Genomic DNA, 15923 nt, shown 5'->3' with positions numbered 1-15923 from the left:
AAAAAAAAGTATTATGGCCACGCCCCCAGACACACAGAAAGGCGGCCATATTGGATATAATTTTAAAAACTGCTGAGTCAGCGTTTGCACACACACACACTCCAATCCAAACCAAATTTTAAACAGTTATTGACCCTTCCTACCTGGACACTTTAAAAGGGAAACTTTGACAATCAGCCTTACAGCGCCCCCTAGAGAACGATAACAAAAATTGAATGGGAATTAAAAAAATACTTTGCCAGAAATGATTGAAACTTACCAGAAAAGTCCCTCATGTGGTCCCGATCAAAAAACACAATTGTAACCATGTTGTTGGTTTTACGGTGTTGCCGTGGCGATGGCAACCCCTCCTATGGGGAGGGGTCCGACCCCAACTTTGTCGGCCAGCCACGAAATTCGGTACAGACATGCGTCATGTCAGGGCAAAAAAAAAATGTATTATGGCCACGCCCCCAGACACACAGGAAGGCGGCCATATTGGATTGAAACTCCTGATGGCAGATGGCCATATAATCCAAATAACGATTGGACTAAACTGTGAGCTACCAATGCAGCTCAAATCTAAACACTTGCGAAGCACTCAGGACAAAAGCGGCGTGCGTCGGCGGGTCAGCTCAACGGCCTGTCGGCCGGCGAGGGCCTACAACGCCGCTTGCGGCTTTAATTAGGCCCGAGCGCCTATACTAGGCGTAAGGGGCTATTGCTTTTGCAACGCAGAAGACGACAAGTTGACGAGCGCAGCTCGTCAACTCTCGACAAAGTTGACGAGCGCAGCTCGTCAACCCTCGACAAAGTTGACGAGCACAGCTCGTCAACCCTCGGCATCCAACACACTCACGCACACACACACCGACACTCAACAGCACACACACACACACCGACACTAAACAACACAAATGCACACACACAGAGATCCACAAACACGAGTTGACGAGCGCAGCGAGTCAACTCGTGTTTGTAACTGTCTTCCGATGGTTGACGAGCGCAGCGAGTCAACCATCGGGCGACCAACACACCCACGCCCACACCCACGACACTCAACAGCACACACACACACACCCCGACACTAAACAACACAGACACACAGACACACACGCACACACACAAACACGAGTTGACGAGCGAAGCTCGTCAACTCGTGTTTGTGTGCCCCCACAGACGCGTAGCCCTCGTCGAGACCATTCCAAAAACGTATTTTGTGTAGAAATCGCATACTCAGAAAAAAAGTTATATTGTTTTTGCAAAAATTCTTTATTCTTTTTAGGCCCGAGCGCCTATTCTAGGCGTAAGGGGCTATTGCTTTTGCAACGCAGAAGACGACAAGTTGACGAGCGCAGCTCGTCAACTCTCGACAAAGTTGACGAGCGCAGCTCGTCAACCCTCGACAAAGTTGACGAGCGCAGCTCGTCAACCCTCGGCATCCAACACACTCACGCACACACACACCGACACTCAACAGCACACACACACACACCGACACTCAACAACACACACGCACACACACAGACATCGACAAACACAGTTGACGAGCGCAGCGAGTCAACTGTGTTTGTAACTGTCTTCCGATGGTTGACGAGCGCAGCGAGTCAACCATCGGGCGACCAACACACCCACGCCCACACCCACGACACTCAACAGCACACACACACACACCCCGACACTAAACAACACAGACACACAGACACACACACACACACACAAACACGAGTTGACGAGCGAAGCTCGTCAACTCGTGTTTGTGTGCCCCCACAGACGCGTAGCCCTCGTCGAGACCATTCCGAAAATGTATTTTGTGTAGAAATCGCACACTCAGAAAAAAAGTTATATTGTTTTTGCAAAAATTCTTTATTCTTCTTTATTCTTTATTTTTCTTCTTTGTTCTGCTGTTTAAACGGCAATTTGACCCCCTGAACATGCTCGAAAACTCACCAAACTTTGAACCAAGCTCAGAACCGGCGAAAAATTAATTATTTCATGTGTTTCAAAATTGGGAATGAAAAAGTGGCGCGCTAGCGCCACCTACAAAAATCACAATGCATTGTGCCTATGGGGGGTCCGACGCCAACTTTGTCGGACAGCCACGAAATTCGGTACACACATGCGTCAAGTCAGGGCAAAAAAAAAAAAAAATTATGGCCACGCCCCCAAACACACAGGAAGGCGGCCATATTGGATATAATTTTAAAAACTGCTGAGTCAGCGTTTGCACACACACACACTCCAATCCAAACCAAATTTTAAACACTTATTGACCCTTCCTACCTGGACACTTTAAAAGGGAAACTTTGACAATCAGCCTTACAGCGCCCCCTAGAGAACGATAACAAAAATTGAATGGGAATTTAAAAAATACTTTACCAGAAATGATTGAAACTTACCAGAAAAGTCCCTCACGTGGTCCCGATCAAAAAACACAATCGTAACCACGTTGTTGTTTTTACGCTGTTGCCATGGCGATGGCAACCCCTCCTATGGGGAGGGGTCCGACGCCAACTTTGTCGGACAGCCACGAAATTCGGTACAGACATGCGTCAAGTCAGGGCAAAAAAAAAAAAAAATATGGCCACGCCCCCAGACACACAGGAAGGCGGCCATATTGGATTGAAACTCCTGACGGCAGATGGCCATATAATCCAAATAACGATTTGACTAAACTGTGAGCTACTCATGCAGCTCAAATCTAAACACTTGCGAAGCACTCAGGACAAAAGCGGCGTGCGTCGGCGGGTCAGCTCAACGGCCTGTCGGCCGGCGAGGGCCTACAACGCCGCTTGCGGCTTTAATTCTTTTTCTTTTTCTTTTTCTTTTTCTTTTTCTTTGTTCTGCTGTTTAAACGGCAATTTGACCCCCTGAACATGCTCGAAAACTCACCAAACTTTGAACCAAGCTCAGAACCGGCGAAAAATTAATTATTTTATGTGTTTTAAAATTGGGCATGAAAAAGTGGCGCGCTAGCGCCACCTACAAAAATCACAATGCATTGTGCCTATGGGGGGTCCGACGCCAACTTTGTCGGACAGCCACGAAATTCGGTACACACATGCGTCAAGTCAGGGCAAAAAAAAAAAAGTATTATGGCCACGCCCCCAGACACACAGAAAGGCGGCCATATTGGATATAATTTTAAAAACTGCTGAGTCAGCGTTTGCACACACACACACTCCAATCCAAACCAAATTTTAAACAGTTATTGACCCTTCCTACCTGGACACTTTAAAAGGGAAACTTTGACAATCAGCCTTACAGCGCCCCCTAGAGAACGATAACAAAAATTGAATGGGAATTCAAAAAATACTTTGCCAGAAATGATTGAAACTTACCAGAAAAGTCCCTCATGTGGTCCCGATCAAAAAACACAATCGTAACCATGTTGTTTTTACGCTGTTGCCATGGCGATGGCAACCCCTCCTTTGGGGAGGGGTCCGACGCCAACTTTGTCGGACAGCAACGAAATTCGGTACAGACATGCGTCATGTCAGGGCAAAAAAAAAAGTATTATGGCCACGCCCCCAGACACACAGGAAGGCGGCCATATTGGATTGAAACTCCTGATGGCAGATGGCCATATAATCCAAATAACGATTTGACTAAACTGTGAGCTACCAATGCAGCTCAAATCTAAACACTTGCGAAGCACTCAGGACAAAAGCGGCGTGCGTCGGCGGGTCAGCTCAACGGCCTGTCGGCCGGCGAGGGCCTACAACGCCGCTTGCGGCTTTAATTAGGCCCGAGCGCCTATTCTAGGCGTAAGGGGCTATTGCTTTTGCAACGCAGAAGACAAGTTGACGAGCGTAGCGAGTCAACCCTCGACAAAGTTGACGAGCGCAGCTCGTCAACCCTCGGCAAAGTTGACGAGCGCAGCTCGTCAACCCTCAGCATCCAACACACTCACGCCCACACACACGACACTCAACAGCACACACACACACCCCGACACTAAACAACACAAATGCACACACACAGAGATCCACAAACACGAGTTGACGAGCGTAGCGAGTCAACTCGTGTTTGTAACTGTCTTCCGATGGTTGACGAGCGCAGCGAGTCAACCATCGGGCGACCAACACACCCACGCCCACACCCACGACACTCAACAGCACACACACACACACCCCGACACTAAACAACACAGACACACAGACACACACACAAACACGAGTTGACGAGCGAAGCTCGTCAACTCGTGTTTGTGTGCCCCCACAGACGCGTAGCCCTCGTCGAGACCATTCCGAAAATGTATTTTGTGTAGAAATCGCATACTCAGAAAAAAAGTTATATTGTTTTTGCAAAAATTCTTTATTCTTCTTTATTTTTCTTTTTCTTTTTCTTTTTCTTCTTTGTTCTGCTGTTTAAACGGCAATTTGACCCCCTGAACATGCTCGAAAACTCACCAAACTTTGAACCAAGCTCAGAACCGGCGAAAAATTAATTATTTTATGTGTTTTAAATTTGTGCATGAAAAAGTGGCGCGCTAGCGCCACCTACAAAAATCACAATGCATTGTGCCTATGGGGGGTCCGACGCCAACTTTGTCGGACAGCCACGAAATTCGGTACACACATGTGTCAAGTCAGGGCAAAAAAAAAAAAAAATTATGGCCACGCCCCCAAACACACAGGAAGGCGGCCATATTGGATATAATTTTAAAAACTGCAGAGTCAGCGTTTGCACACACACACACTCCAATCCAAACCAAATTTTAAACACTTATTGGCCCTTCCTACCTGGACACTTTAAAAGGGAAACTTTGACAATCAGCCTTACAGCGCCCCCTAGAGAACGATAACAAAAATTGAATGGGAATTAAAAAAATACTTTGCCAGAAATGATTGAAACTTACCAGAAAAGTCCCTCATGTGGTCCCGATCAAAAAACACAATCGTAACCATGTTGTTGTTTTTACGCTGTTGCCATGGCGATGGCAACCCCTCCTATGGGGAGGGGTCCGACGCCAACTTTGTCGGACAGCCACGAAATTCGGTACAGACATGCGTCATGTCAGGGCAAAAAAAAAAGTATTATGGCCACGCCCCCAGACACACAGGAAGGCGGCCATATTGGATTGAAACTCCTGACGGCAGATGGCCATATAATCCAAATAACGATTTGACTAAACTGTGAGCTACTCATGCAGCTCAAATCTAAACACTTGCGAAGCACTCAGGACAAAAGCGGCGTGCGTCGGCGGGTCAGCTCAACGGCCTGTCGGCCGGCGAGGGCCTACAACGCCGCTTGCGGCTTTAATTCTTTATTCTTTATTCTTTATTCTGCTGTTTAAACTGCAATTTGACCCCCTGAACGTGCTCGAAAACTCACCAAACTTTGAACCAAGCTCAGAACCGGCGAAAAATTAATTATTTTATGTGTTTTAAAATTGGGCATGAAAAAGTGGCGCGCTAGCGCCACCTACAAAAATCACAATGCATTGTTCCTATGGGGGGTCCGACGCCAACTTTGTCGGACAGCCACGAAATTCGGTACACACATGCGTCAAGTCAAGGCAAAAAAAAAAAAGTATTATGGCCACGCCCCCAGACACACAGGAAGGCGGCCATATTGGATATAATTTTAAAAACTGCAGAGTCAGCGTTTTCACACACACACTCCAATCCAAACCAAATTTCAAACACTTATTGACCCTTCCTACCTGGACACTTTAAAAGGGAAACTTTGACAATCAGCCTTACAGCGCCCCCTAGAGAACGATAACAAAAATTGAAAGGGAATTAAAAAAATACTTTGCCAGAAATGATTGAAACTTACCAGAAAAGTTCCTCATGTGGTCCCGATCAAAAAACACAATCGTAACCATGTTGTTGGTTTTACGGTGTTGCCGTGGCGATGGCAACCCCTCCTATGGGGAGTGGTCCGACGCCAACTTTGTCGGACAGCCACGAAATTCGGTACAGACATGCGTCATGTCAGGGCAAAAAAAAAATGTATTATGGCCACGCCCCCAGACACACAGGAAGGCGGCCATATTGGATTGAAACTCCTGATGGCAGTTGCCATATAATCCAAATAACGATTTGATTAAACTGTGAGCTACTAATGCAGCTAAAATCTAAACACTTGCGAAGCACTCAGGACAAAAGCGGCGTGCGTCGGCGGGTCAGCTCAACGGCCTGTCGGCCAGCGAGGGCCTACAACGCCGCTTGCGGCTTTAATTCTTTTTCTTCTTTGTTCTGCTGTTTAAACGGCAATTTGACCCCCTGAACATGCTCGAAAACTCACCAAACTTTGAACCAAGCTCAGAACCGGCGAAAAATTAATTATTTTATGTGTTTTAAAATTGGGCATGAAAAAGTGGCGCGCTAGCGCCACCTACAAAAATCACAATGCATTGTGCCTGTGGGGGGTCCGACGCCAACTTTGTCGGACAGCCACGAAATTCGGTACACACATGCGTCAAGTCAGGGCAAAAAAAAAAAAGTATTATGGCCACGCCCCCAGACACACAGGAAGGCGGCCATATTGGATATAATTTTAAAAACTGCTGAGTCAGCGTTTGCACACACACACTCCAATCCAAACCAGATTTTTAACACTTATTGACCCTTCCTACCTGGGCATTTTAAAAGTGAAACTTTGACAATCAGCCTTACAGCGCCCCCTAGAGAACAATAACAAAAATTGAATGGGAATTAAAAAAATACTTTGCCAGAAATGATTGAAACTTACCAGAAAAGTCCCTCATGTGGTCCCGATCAAAAAACACAATCGTAACCACGTTGTTGTTTTTCCGGTGTTGCCGTGGCGATGGCAACCCCTCCTATGGGGAGGGGTCCGACGCCAACTTTGTCGGACAGCCACGAAATTCGGTACAGACGTGCGTCATGTCAGGGCAAAAAAAAAAGTATTATGGCCACGCCCCCAGACACACAGGAAGGTGGCCATATTGGATTGAAACTTAAAAACTCCTGATGGCAGATGGCCATATAATCCAAATAACGATTTGACTAAACTGTGAGCTACTCATGCAGCTCAAATCTAAACACTTGCGAAGCACTCAGGACAAAAGCGGCGTGCGTCGGCGGGTCAGCTCAACGGCCTGTCGGCCGGCGAGGGCCTACAACGCCGCTTGCGGCTTTAATTCTTTTTCTTTTTCTTTTTCTTTTTCTTTTTCTTTTTCTTTTTCTTCTTTGTTCTGCTGTTTAAACGGCAATTTGACCCCCTGAACATGCTCGAAAACTCACCAAACTTTGAACCAAGCTCAGAACCGGCGAAAAATTAATTATTTTATGTGTTTTAAAATTGGGCATGAAAAAGTGGCGCGTCAGCGCCACCTACAAAAATCACAATGCATTGTGCCTATGGGGGGTCCGACGCCAACTTTGTCGGACAGCCACGAAATTCGGTACACACATGCGTCAAGTCAAGGCAAAAAAAAAATGTATTGTGGCCACGCCCTCAGACACACAGGAAGGCGGCCATATTGGATTGAAACTCCTGACGGCAGATGGCCATATAATCCAAATAACGATTTGACTAAACTGTGAGCTACTCATGCAGCTCAAATCTAAACACTTGCGAAGCACTCAGGACAAAAGCGGCGTGCGTCGGCGGGTCAGCTCAACGGCCTGTCGGCCGGCGAGGGCCTACAACGCCGCTTGCGGCTTTAATTCTTTATTCTTTATTCTTTATTCTTCTTTGTTCTGCTGTTTAAACGGCAATTTGACCCCCTGAACATGCTCGAAAACTCACCAAACTTTGAACCAAGCTCAGAACCGGCGAAAAATTAATTATTTTATGTGTTTTAAAATTGGGAATGAAAAAGTGGCGCGCTAGCGCCACCTACAAAAATCACAATGCATTGTGCCTATGGGGGGTCCGACGCCAACTTTGTCGGATAGCCACGAAATTCGGTACACACATGCGTCAAGTCAGGGCAAAAAAAAAAAACAATTATGGCCACGCCCCCAAACACACAGGAAGGCGGCCATATTGGATATAATTTTAAAAACTGCAGAGTCAGCGTTTGCACACACACACACTCCAATCCAAACCAAATTTTAAACACTTATTGACCCTTCCTACCTGGACACTTTAAAAGGGAAACTTTGACAATCAGCCTTACAGCGCCCCCTAGAAAACGATAACAAAAATTGAATGGGAATTAAAAAAATACTTTGCCAGAAATGATTGAAACTTACCAGAAAAGTCCCTCATGTGGTCCCGATCAAAAAACACAATCGTAACCATGTTGTTTTTACGCTGTTGCCATGGCGATGGCAACCCCTCCTATGGGGAGGGGTCCGACGCCAACTTTGTCGGACAGCCACGAAATTCGGTACAGTCATGCGTCATGTCAGGGCAAAAACAAAATGTATTGTGGCCACGCCCCCAGACACACAGGAAGGCGGCCATATTGGATTGAAACTCCTGATGGCAGATGGCCATATAATCCAAATAACGATTTGACTAAACTGTGAGCTACTCATGCAGCTCAAATCTAAACACTTGCGAAGCACTCAGGACAAAAGCGGCGTGCGTCGGCGGGTCAGCTCAACGGCCTGTCGGCCGGCGAGGGCCTACAACGCCGCTTGCGGCTTTAATTCTTTATTCTTTATTTTTCTTCTTTGTTCTGCTGTTTAAACGGCAATTTGACCCCCTGAACATGCTCGAAAACTCACCAAACTTTGAACCAAGCTCAGAACCGGCGAAAAATTAATTATTTTATGTGTTTTAAAATTGGGCATGAAAAAGTGGCGCGCTAGCGCCACCTACAAAAATCACAATGCATTGTGCCTATGGGGGGTCCGACGCCAACTTTGTCGGACAGCCACGAAATTCGGTACACACATGCGTCAAGTCAGGGCAAAAAAAAATAATAATTATGGCCACGCCCCCAAACACACAGGAAGGCGGCCATATTGGATTGAAACTTAAAAACTGCTGAGTCAGCGTTTGCACACACACACTCCAATCCAAACCAGATATTAAACACTTATTGACCCTTACTACCTGGACACTAGGGAAACGTTGACAATCAGCCTTACAGCGCCCCCTAGAGAACGATAACAAAAATTGAATGGGAATTAACAAAATACTTTGCCAGAAATGATTGAAACTTACCAGAAAAGTCCCTCATGTGGTCCCGATCAAAAAACACAATTGTAACCATGTTGTTGTTTTTACGCTGTTGCCATGGCGATGGCAACCCCTCCTATGGGGAGGGGTCCGACGCCAACTTTGTCGGACAGCCACGAAATTCGGTACAGACATGCGTCATGTCAGGGCAAAAAAAAAATGTATTGTAGCCACGCCCCCATACACACAGGAAGGCGGCCATATTGGATTGAAACTTAAAAACTCCTGATGGCAGAATGCCATATAATCCAAATACCGATTTGACTAAACTGTGAGCGACTCATGCAGCTCAAATCTAAACACTTGCGAAGCACTCAGGACAAAAGCGGCGTGCGTCGGCGGGTCAGCTCAACGGCCTGTCGGCCGGCGAGGGCCTACAACGCCGCTTGCGGCTTTAATCTTGTCTTGTATTTCACATGAAAATACTGCGCATTTGTTAAGGATTAGGAACCAGTGTGTCTTTGCATGCTTATGAAAAGACACAAGAGGACACTCTACCACACTAATTATTGTTTGAAACAATTTATGGCCTGCTAAACAAACATGTTGCCAACTGAGATAACGTCAGGCGTCATAACCAGCAGGGGAGCTTGATGATTTTAACTCTTTCAGAATTGTGTCATGAAAGGCAGATAAATTATAGTTGTAAGGGATTAGGTGTAAATTGTCATCTGATAGTAATTTCCACATAGCTACAGAAGCTATCAGATCGATCAGTCACTCTACATTTTTTATAATTTATCTTTTTCATCTTAAATTGATAAGCCAGATAATTTCTGTCAACTCAACTTTGCTGATTACAAAAATCATCAACACATGTCTAAGTATGACTTTAGAGAATCTGGCATAATTTTAACAGGACTATTCTACATTCTACTTGGCCTCCATTCTGTCATAACACATTTTGAGCTTAACGGATATGAATTTAGATAGTCCAGCTAGAGATAATTTAACAAGGGGCAAGTGCATTACTGTTTAAATTAAATAATTTACCCAGTAAACCATTCACATATTTGCCTTAAATTGTGTTTTTGTGTTTAACCTTGTCAAAAACATCTAGGGGTGGCAGTGGCACCAAAGGAAGATATGCAGTATTGTATTTAAATGTGTGCAAAGGACAGGGTGAAGTGGAGAAGGTTGATTTGCTGTAGTGAAACCTCATGGGACAAGCCGAAAGTACAGTAGTAGTAGTAGTAGTAGTAGTAGTAGTATTGGAGGTTTAGAGTTTGGTTCTTGTTGTTTTTTTGCAGGATTCCACAGGAAACAATTTCTTGAAACTTTATGGAAAGATGGGGTTGCCCAGGAAAGAACCTGCGGAAATATTTTGTTTCATATAGGTGGTAAAGGTAGATGTATTCTACTACAAGATTTTCATTATTATTCAAACATAACTAAATATTTGTATTTTTTTAGGTACCTGAATTATCCAAGTGTGTACATAGTGGTGCAAATCCACAAAATAATCTGGACTTTCTGGATCAAAATATAGATGTGTAGATTACTTTGACCGTATTTAACCTCTGTACAGTTTCCTTGAAATGTTCCCATTTAAGACCAGAAACTACCACCACAGTGTAGCTGTTATAACTTGCTATTGATATTGATTGGTTTCCTTAGGTTTAAAAGTATTACTCAAGTACTCAAATGAAAGGCTTTATTTTTTGTAACTGGTGAAATAAACAGTTATGTAACTGGGCCACCAGTTGCATAACTGTTTATTTCAGCACCCGAAAAAATCGTAAATTCCATCTATCTTGGGGCTACTTATTTTGAATTGAATCCAAGCAAGTAAACTTGCTTGCAAGTACAGCATGGAGCCAAAGAAACTGTGAATTATGTTACCACAGGGGGTTGTGTAGAAAACAGTTGACTGCATGTGAGTTCATAGTTAAAGTATTTGTTCACAGATTCACAGTGTAATCATTGTCTGTTACAGGCCATATAAAGGTTTTGCTTGAGCTAATTAGGAAAGTAATATGTTGTTCTTTTTTCCATTGTGATCGGGCACTTTAATGGTAGCCCACAACACCCCTCTTGTTTCTGGGAGGCATAAGCCACATGGATGAGACTCCTATGTTTCGGCATCCTCAAAATACTTTACTGGAAGAGGATTTCGACCTTTATCTTCTTTAGATTTAAGTATTAAATGTAAAACAGATACTCAAGATGTTCCTTTTTCATCTCTGAGACTATGTGTACTGTCTTGTAATTGGTTGAGCATTTTTGTTCCTATCCCACACTTTCCTCGAAGAATGCACAGATGATGTATATGAATCTTTCAAACTGGTTTTGTCAGTGAAGAAGATAATTTACTCGATATTCTGGGGAGAACACTCAGTGTCTTTAGGCGCATAGGCAAATATGGAGCGATGCATTTGACCTTACTCCTCATCCTAAATTCAGATTATAATGATTCCCAGTTCAGCCCTAATTATCAAACACAGACTGACAGAGACAATCTGAATAATAAAAAAAAAGAAAATCACCAAAATTCTTTGAATTGGTTTCAAGTACATTTACAATTCCAAATGTCCCCACCCTAATGACTGTCAAATTCCATAAACATCAATCAATAATCAACTGAGATATTGAGGAACAAAACATCAAAATGTAATAATCTGTCCCTGCTAACATTCCCAACATTTCCTGGAAATTTCATCCAGATCCGTTCAGAACCTTTTGAGTTATCTTGCTAACAGAGGTGTAATTAGAGGTGTTTACATTCATAGAGCACCAGTTTAGGTGAAAAGTAAACACAATGTAGAGACAAATGGACACGAGCTGGATGAAATAAAACTTAGCTGGTAAGCACAAGTGCACTTAGCTCATGGAATGAAGTTATAAACGGTGTTTATGTTCCATCGAGCTGCAATAATCCCACAGCAATTCTACTTAATGTGCTGTAACCTTGGAGTAATTCACAACTGCATTAACACAATTCACAGGTTGATCGCTGCAAATAAAAACCTCAATGCAACACTTTCCTCCATATTAATAATGGGATTACAATACAAGAAGAAACCAGCAAACTTAACTTCAATATGTTGGCGTTAGAATATTAAGAGACCAAAATGTACAACAGCCTTCCTGAGTTGACATTTAAGGGAAACATGCTCAAGTTCCGTTCAGCTGATGTCCTTTCTCCAGTGGTAAGAACGGGGCTCGTGATCATGAATGCACGACTCTCAGGTTTCTGGAAGGTCTCTGCGCTACTAACTTCGTAGCAGCTGATTGAGTCATTGAATACACTTTATTTTTAGGAGCAGGCACTTACAGTTTACCTTTGTGTAAATAAGTCTTCGTCTGAGACCGACTCGGATTAGTTGTGCCTCATTCCATACCTAACAATTAAGTACAGAGATTGAATTGAGCATTACAGTATTGTTTCTTCTTGACAATGATAGCTTGAGACTCCAGGGCTTCTTACCATCAAATAAGAAGGATCTGTCTGCCCCATAAATTTCAAGGAACCGCTCAGAGATCATGGCTTAGAGCAGATCCAGACCCATTTATCTTTATCTACCACTGGAATAAAACTTGTTTTAACCATCCATTAGTAACTCGAGATTAGCTCAAATAAAGACAGTTAGTGGAAAGCATTTGGGTATTATTTCCACGTCCTGCAAATCAATGATTCGGTCAGATACACATGCAGATAACAATGTTTCCAAACCCCTGCTTGTCTCCGTACCGAACTCTGTGTGCTTTGAGACTGATGAAGTGTTCAAAGTCTGTCAAAGCATAGCATACCTACATTATATGATGTCCATGTTATGATGTTTCTTTAGTCGGGTTTTCTTCATGCCCATATGCAACTAAATCTTTGACCCTGGAAACCTACTCAGCATCATGTATTTATCAACAATAGTTTATAAGTCATCAGCAAATATGATTGTCCACATTGAAGAATCAGGGTCGGCGACACGGTGGCACAGTGTGTAGCTCTGATGCCTCACAGCAAGGAGGTTCCAGGTTTGATTCCCTTCTGTGCGGAGTTTGTATGTTCTCCCAGTGTCTGCATGGGCTCCCTCTGGGTTCTCCGGTTTCCTCCCTCCTCCAAAAATATGCAGATGAATTGGTCACTCCAAATTGTCCGTATGTGTGATTGTGTGTGTTTGTCTTTTACGTTGCCCCGCGATGTGCTGGCGTCTCGTCCAGGGTGTATCCCACCCTTCGCCCATAGCTGGCTGCGATCGTCTCGCCTACAAGGAAATGGATGGATGGAGAATCTGTTCTTCCGATGGTTCATCATTTTATTTTTATTAAAAACTATTGTGTGCTGGTATACAAATAAAACGAAACAAATTCTACTCATCAGGATTTATCTCAAGTTCCTGAACTTCCTGCTGAGTAACACGTTTCTTGAAAGCAGGACACATTTTCGTGCCTGAAGGATGAACATAATGTAACCAGTCTGCACTGGTTGGACAATTGCACGTTATGAGACTCGAGAGTCGGTTGAGGGGAAACTGTGACTTTCTGCTGTCTTTCAAGAACTGCTTTCATCCTTATGGATTCTATTATGCACATGGAGTACATATTCATTTTTGAATAAAAAAAAAAAGGAAACCAAGGCTGTCCAGATCTTCCAGCTCAAGTATATCACAACATAATTGGAAAAAGGCAAAAAATAAAATAAAAATCAATTGGTGTCATGTGTTGTGTTATTTTCTCTCTGTCGGAGTCTCATACTTTCCATATGCTTCCATCTGGTTATGGTATAGTTTGATTTATAAAGCAGTTTAGCTCATGAACTTGAAACATATGGAATTAAATTGAGCGCACATTTTTTTTAACTTTAATGTTACAACATTTGAATACATTGTTCTGTGTTGCTTTTAGCATTACGTATACAGTAATTAATTGCTCACATCTCTATTCAATTACTTTCATATGGCAGTGGATTGTGCAGCTCATGTCTTATTGAATGGACAATGGCTCTCTATGCTACACATGAAAGGTATAATGAGTAGAAAAAAGTGCACCCATTGGCAGAAATGGACAATAATATGCAGAATGATCTCACTAAGACTCTTTGTGATTTGGCTACCTTTTTATTTCTGGATCCTCTTCCACAGTCTGTCATCTTTTGTGTTTTTAGAATAGACCAGAATAGACAAATCTGCATATTTCCAGGTGACCAAACTATGTTTAGACATAATTTGTAACACAGAATAAATGTAATCACTGTCTGGACTATGTTCAGAAACAACATCTATGTGACAGAATCTTTATATTTCCATGGCCCAAGTCCTGTGGAGGTGGCTGGGGTGGCAGCTGGACTTACGAGATTGTGTTCCCATTAAAAATAGTAGGGAAGGTGAGAGAACCAGAATAATAGAGAACAATCACAGCACAGAGGGTAAAAAGGTGTAGTGTAGAGCTACACAATCATGTTGAGCCTCAGGCAACAACTTCTACATAAATAAATTTTAAATAAATTTTTTGTGGATGATTTATGTACGAAGGACTTTCAACGGAAACAAGCCCGCAAGGGCTTTTTTGAAATGCTCCTCTTAGACAGGATGTTTGACGTTATTTGTACTGTAATACATGCTACTGTGTGACTGTACTTGTACTCTAACATTCTATCTAATAAATATATTCATCATCATCATCATGACTTGATGTGAATAAAGCATTGGAAATAGGACCTGTATGAAAATACAGCTTCGTGAATTCAACTTATCCAAATAGCTGAGCTACAAATGACCAAGGTTCCAGTCTGAAGTCACAGTTCTTGTTATTTTCTTCTCAGCATGTGAATATCATTTGATTGTTGGCTGAGTTGTTGTTTATCATTTGTCATTGTGTCAATGTTCCCTCCAGATTATCAACACTCAAGTCTGCTCATTGTAAATAAAACAGATGGCAGGCTCTTTGAGGTGAAACGAAATCTTAATGTGGCAACTGGTGACAGTGAACATCAGTGAATTGATAACATTGAGAAGAGCGATAGATGGCGTGCATCAGTAAACCGTGCTATCGTAGCATCATCCTCATTTTTATCGTGCAGTCGGAATATTCACTAGTGACTCCTGATGTTCTCGTGTTGGATGGAATCTGTATTATCATTACATGAACTCATTAAGATTCAATTAGTAGTAGTAATATTAATAGCAATACTTGTAATAGTATTAGTAGAAGTAGTAGTAGTAGTAGTAGCAGCAGTAATAGTACCAGTAGTACTACTAAAATTTGTAATACTAGCAGTAGTAGTAGTCATAGTAGTGCTGATAAAAGTAGTACTTTGGCAGTTCATTTTAACAGCCACCCCCCCCCCCCCCCCCCCCTCGGTCCCATAAAGTAAAGCATGACACATATATTATTATAACATCAGCAAGAGAGCGGCTCAGTCGAGTTCTCTCCAGCTCAGACTACGGATTATATGCAGAAACAGGTAACATGACACATAACAACATTTAAAGTCAAGGTAAACATGTTTTGTTTGTGGTGTAAAACAAACCATGCCTATCTGGACTCGTGCAGAAACTACAGTCATACAAATGAAGAGGAGATGTGAAAGTTGATGACTCCAGTGCTTCTTTTTTCATCATTCCTGTGTGTCCCTCTGCTGAACTTTAATGCTTGAAGCCTTGTTTTAATTCCCTTGGAAAAAATGCTGATAAAATGGTCATTATAGTCAGACATTACTTCCAAGCTGGAAGTCTAATCATTTCCATTCTGAGACAAAATACTTGAATCATGAGTGTTAGAAAATGTGGCCGCATAAACCCAAACTCACAGCAGTGTAAACATCACTCGCCCTCCAGTTTCAAGCCTCATCGCATCTTTCCATTGAGAATGGATCCGACGCTCTCAGATTATTAACT

The sequence above is a fragment of the Brachionichthys hirsutus genome, chromosome 11 (genome assembly GCF_040956055.1).
Source record: "Brachionichthys hirsutus isolate HB-005 chromosome 11, CSIRO-AGI_Bhir_v1, whole genome shotgun sequence".
Classification (NCBI taxonomy): Eukaryota; Metazoa; Chordata; class Actinopteri; order Lophiiformes; family Brachionichthyidae; genus Brachionichthys; species Brachionichthys hirsutus.
Note: the sequence above shows the minus strand (reverse complement) of the source record.